Below are 6000 nucleotides of genomic sequence, written 5' to 3' on the forward strand. Positions count from 1 at the left end.
GTTCCATCCCCTGGTGTCCCATATGATCCCCCAAGCAGGAGTGATTTCTGAGCACATAGCTAGGAGTAACCCCTGAGCCTCACAGGGTATGGCAGAAAAAAAAAGGGACTAGAGCAATATAGCAGATAAGGCACTTGATTTGCATGTAAGTCACTTGAGTTCAATCTCTGGCATCCCATATGGTTCCCCAAGCACCGCAGGAGTAATTTTTGATTGCAGACCCAGGAGTAACCCCAAAACATCAATAGGTGTGTCCCCAAAGCAAACAAAGGGTCCTGCAATTATTCCCAATATTTCCCGATCACAGTGAAAGCCAAGTCCATCTTTCCCAAGGCCAAGGCCAAAACTAGAAGTGACCTTTTCACCTGGCTTTTCTATTGTGTCCTTGTACCCCATAGTCACTGTCATAAATCTCATTGGCTCTGTCTTCAAAATCAATTCATATTCCTTGCATGCAGGAATTTAGAAATACATGATTAACTGATTAACTAAGCACCACCCAGAGTGATTTTAGAGCATCAAGCCAGGCTCACCACCTGAGCACTGCCAGGTATGCCCCCAAAACAAGGGGAGGGGAAGAAGGCTAGTTAACTCCTTAGCTCAAAATTCTCTAGAAGCTTTTTATTTTTTTGCAATGTCAGAGACTGAACAGGGTTTCCATGTGCAAAGTATTCTGCCTCTAAGCTACATCCTTAGATCTCGACTTTATTCTAAATAAAATTACCTAGGTTTCCCCACTTTTTACTTTCTCTACTTTTCCTTTATTAAATAAATTGCAAGTTCTGTAAATGACATAGATTAGACTAAAATGCTCATGCCTTTATAGTGTCTAGTCCAAATACCTTCTCAAAACTTTTTTTTTTTTTTTTGGATCACACCACAGCGCTCAGTGGTTACTCCTGTCCCTATGCTCAGAAATCACTCCTGGCAGGGTTGGGGGAACATATGGGATGCCAGGATTCGAACCACTGTCCTTTTGCATGCAAGGCAAACACCCTACCTCCATGTTACTTTTCCGGCCCAACTCAACTTTTGATCATTCCTCTGTGTCCAAGAAATAATTACCTGTGCCAGTAATTTCATAAAATCCACCGTACTTGAGAAATTCATCATAATCTTTCATAGTCCTTCTGAAGTTTAATCAAGATATTAAAAAGAACCTATAAGGGGCCGGGAAGGTGGCGCTAGAGGTAAGGTGTCTGCCTTACAAGCGCTAGCCAAGGAACGGACTGCGGTTCGATCCCCCGGCGTCCCATATGGTCCCCCCAAGCCAGGGGCGATTTCTGAGCACATAGCCAGGAGTAACCCCTGAGTGTCAAACGGGTATGGCCCAAAAACCAAAAAAAAAAAAAAAAAAAAAAAAAAAGAACCTATAAGACAGAAATATGTGACCAATTACAGAAATCCTTAGATGATCTCTTATAAAAAGCAAATAAGACTTGACGTGTTACTAAAAAAACAACTCCTACCTGACACCATAATCCCACACAATGTATTAAATTAATTCTATTTTATAGTTAAGACAAATACAAAAGATAAAACTAAAAGTGTAGTCATATTTCAAAATAAAAGAGGATTTTTTTGGGAGGGGCCAAACCCGGCGGCGCTCAGGGTTTACTCCTGGCTATCTACTCAAAAATAGCTCCTGGCAGGCACGGGGGACCATATGGGACTCCGGGATTCGAACCAACCACCTGAGGTCCTGGATCTTCTGCTTGCAAGGCAAACACTGCTATGCTATCTCTCCAGCCCCAAAAGAGGATCTTTTAAACTTAGAGCTAGGCTTTCAAAAAATTAAACAGTAAAATTGTGTGCTCGCTTCGGCAGCATATATACTAAAATTGGAACGATACAGAGAAGATTAGCATGGCCCCTACGCAAGGATGACACGCAAATTCGTGAAGCGTTCCATATTAAAAAAAAAAACAGTAAAATTGTTTAAACATGTCTAAACATATTACTGGAAAAGAAATCAACGTGGTGCTGGTACTGGAAAGATAGTCCAGGGATATAAGGATTACGGTGCTTTTCTTTCATGAAGCCCAGCATTGCTTATGCATTTGCCCCAGCACCACCAGGAGGAAGAGTAACTCAGAACAGAGACAGTACTCAAGGCAACCGCCCTAACACCCAGGAGTCCCACACAGTGTTTTTGCAAGGCAAGCAGATGACATAAAAAGGCATTGCACAGGGACCAGAGATAGGACAGCAGGACTTTCTCTGTAGTATCAGAATAACATAGGCGAACCTGGGTCTGATCTCCTGAGCAAACAGCCTAGAGTCAGCACCGAGTCCTGCCAGGGGTCCAACTCCAAAAACAGAAAGGTGAGAGGGCATTTCCCAAAGAAGCAAATGGCCAATAGAACGAGAAAAACGACTCCACTTCATTCGTCATGGCAACGGAAATGATGCTTCTTGTGACCCCCAATCTCCGCTTCTGCTCAGGCTCAGCCGCGCAGTCTGAGCTCGCGCCTTGGCTCCCGACGAGGGCCACGCGGAGAACCAGGCCCCCATCTGTGCAGCGGGTTGGGCCACTGTCGCCCGCTAAGGGAATCAAACGTCCCGGGCGTGCGCGAGATTGGGAGCGCAGTGGACACTTGGACCGGGACGGGAGCGCGCGGGCGGTACCAAAGTGCTGACCGGGGAGCTGCATGCCGCAGCAGGTGGAGTTCCCCGAATTCCGCCAGCAGTCAGATGGGGCACACCTAAAAACCCAAAAATGTTGTAAGTGGCATGCATATTAAAAATTCTACTCAGAATGATCACTGTAGTCATAGTTATTTACTTTTCCTGCCAAATGAACTTTGTCCCATCTCTCCCCCCCCAAAATCACTTTTTCCTCTTCTAGTCTTCCAGTCTTAAAAAAAATAAGTTGTCAAAGGGAATAAAATCACCTAGGCCTATGTAGGGTTTAATTGCAATTTTGGAATTGCAATCAGAATAAATTTTATCCAGAAAAAAACAAAAAATCTACATAAGTGGGGGGGGGGCTAGAAATTCACGTGAGTTTAAACCATGGAGAAATAGGACAGGGATTAAGGCTCTTGTCTTGCATATAGGGCTCCAAATACCAACAGAAGCAATCCCTGAACTGCACCAAGTGTGGTACTCTCCCAACAAAACACCTATTGGGCTAAGGAGATGATTCAGTCCGCTAGAGCATATACTTTGCATGCAGCAGCCTCTGTTTGATCTCTAGTACTGCCTGGTTCTCCAGTATCATCAGATATGTCACAAGAAAAAAAAAAGTAACCTCTTAAATAGCACAAAAAGATGCTATTTACTGAGGTTGGTGAAATCAAGATATTCAAGGAAAAGTTGGATGTCCAGGGAACAGAATACAGGGCAGCTATGAAAGCCTGAGGCCTGATAGGCAAGAGGACTAAACTGAAGTCTGGGGAGAATCCACAGAAGGATCTTCTGGGGTGTCAATGTGGCCATTCAGTAATGTTGTAGTATAGAAGATATACCAAGTAGAATTCAGTAAGGAACATTGGAAAAAAAAAAAAAGAAACCATTGGAAGCTGGTCAGTCAGGCAGACTGGGGTGTGGAAGTACCTAAGCTAGACTGTTGGCCTAGCATCTTGGTACTTGAAAGATAGGTCAGGGTTAATGTTTATTTATTTATTGGGTGGGGGTACAGTTGGGCATTCTCAGGGGCTTTTCCTGACTCTGTGCTCAGGAGTGACCCCTAGTGGTACTCACCAGGCCATATGTGGTGCCAGGGATCAAAGTCTAGTCTAAGCACTTTTTTTTGTTTGAATTTTTTTTTCTTCTTTTGGGGCTACACCTGGTGGTGCTCGGGGTTACTCCTGGCTATGCGCACAGAAATCACTCCTGGCTTGGGGGACCATATGGGATGAAGCGGGATCGAACCGTGGTCCTCCTAGGCTGGCGTGCGCAAGGCAAACACCTTACCGCTTGTGCCACCGCTCCAGGCCCCCTACCCATTTTTTGTTTTTTTGGGCCACACCCGGCAGCGCTCAGGGATTACTCCTTGCTCTGTTCTCAGAAATCTCTCCTGGCAGGCACCAGGGACCAAATGGGATGCCGGAATTCGAACCAACATCTGTCCTCAGACAGCCACTTGCAAGGCAAACACCCTACTGCAGTGCTATCTCTCTGGTACCCCCCCCCCCTTTATTTTTTTAGTTTTGGGACCACAACTGGCAGTGCTTACCTGCTGGCTCTGCAATACTTATGAATTATTCCTGGCTGGCTGGGGGTAGGGTGGAGGATAGGGGAATATGCTGGGGTTGATCCCAAGTCGGCCACGTGTAAGGCAAGAGCCCTACCTGCTATACTGTCTCTCCAGCCCAGCATTTGTTTAAGAACAGCTTTGAGATGAAGAATCCTGGTGATTTCAGGTAGCTTCCTTGAAGAGGACGGGTCCTGCCTTCTGTTTCTTTTCCTGCTATGACTATGAATATTTTTGCCACCTGATGGCAGTATACTGCAGTATACTGCAATCATGAGTTTTCATTGCCACAAAGACTAATGACTATGCACAGAAAGACAAGGAGCCTGGAGTACCTCTTTTTTTTGGGGGGGGTGGGGTGGGGTGGGGCACACCCGGGGCTGCTCAGAGGTTACTCCTGGCTCTGTGCTCAGAAATCGCCCAAAGAGCCTTTTTCAACGGTGACACACTTTGCACAGAGTCTTTACTACACACCCTATCAGAATAATTGTTTCATTGACAGAAAGTTGATAGGGTGTCTTCAGGGGTGTCTTGCAGTTACTCTCAGGAGAAAGAACTTGAACTTGTGGATGCAAAGCCAGCACAGAGTCACTAGATCCTCCTTCCTGGCCCTTCTGGACAATTTTAAATAAAAATCAAGAGAGATTCCCTGGCCTGTTGCAAGTTAGCCCTAAATGGGGCTGGATGATGGTGGGATGGAGAATGAGGTCTTTCTCCTCCAGCTCGGACCACTCGTCTGCCACCCTGTTCAGCCAGAGGGTCTGAGACTTCAGGGTAGTGCAGGTAGAAAACTCACAGGCAGTCAAGCTTCCGGGGATATTAGCTTTATTCAGTGGATAAGGCTGAAGAATCCTCTGAAAGAGCCCCAGCCTTCCTCAGACCCTTGCTTTTATAGACAAGAATCAGGTACCGGGGGCCGAGCGGTGGAGCTAAAGGTAAGGTGCCTGCCTTGCCTGCGCTAGCCTTGGACGGACCGCGGTTCGATCCCCCGGTGTCCCATATGGTCCCCCAAGCCAGGAGCAACTTCTGAGCACATAGCCAGGAGTAACCCCTGAGCGTTACCGGGTGCGGCCCAAAAACCAAAAAAAAAAAAAAAAAAAAAAAAAAAGAATCAGGTACCACCCTAGGGTGGGAGCAGATTACCAAGTAAGGAATAACCCAATATACTATCACCAGGTCACACTGTAGGGTGGGTACATAATTGATTAGGGTAGGATCAGTAAGATAATAATCTTATGGAAATGTTTTCGTACATAAAAATTCCCCCATTTTTGTAAACAAGCATTAATAATATACAAAAGTAATATTTTCTATAATTATAAAAGAACTAAGCAATAAGAAAAGAGGGGCTGGGGCTGGAGAGATAGCACAGAGGTGTTTGCTTTGCAAAGCAGCTGATCCAGGACCGAAGGTGGTTGGTTCGAAACCCGGCTTCCCATATGGTCCCCTGTGCCTGCCAGGAGCTATTTCTGAGCACTGCCGGGTGTGACCCAAAAACAAAAAACAAAACAAACAAACAAACAAAAAAAGCGGCTGTTTGCATCACAGGGAAATGTAAAGAAAGACTTCTAACCTAAACACAGGGTGTCTAAAACCAGAAACACTTAAATACTCATACTTTCACTATTTATACACATTTATACACACACTCATATACCCATATACTGACACACATACTCACATACACATATGACTCTCACCTGGGCACCCCAGCATGTCAAATGTAGGGTTCCCACAAGTACCTGCGACAGGAGATACGATGGCGCCCACACAAACCTCCCTCTGGAGACAACGCGCAGGAA

General features: G+C 45.5%; 1 non-coding gene across 1 annotated transcript; it reads left to right on the top strand.

The window, feature by feature from the left end:
• The first annotated feature begins 1811 nt into the window (after nucleotides 1-1811).
• Nucleotides 1812-1918, top strand: LOC126003178 (U6 spliceosomal RNA). The gene has a single exon (XR_007493713.1). It is a non-coding gene; the product is annotated as a U6 spliceosomal RNA (small nuclear RNA).
• Nucleotides 1919-6000: the final 4082 nt, after the last annotated feature.

Source organism: Suncus etruscus, chromosome 2, assembly GCF_024139225.1.
Source record: "Suncus etruscus isolate mSunEtr1 chromosome 2, mSunEtr1.pri.cur, whole genome shotgun sequence".
NCBI lineage: Eukaryota > Metazoa > Chordata > Mammalia > Eulipotyphla > Soricidae > Suncus > Suncus etruscus.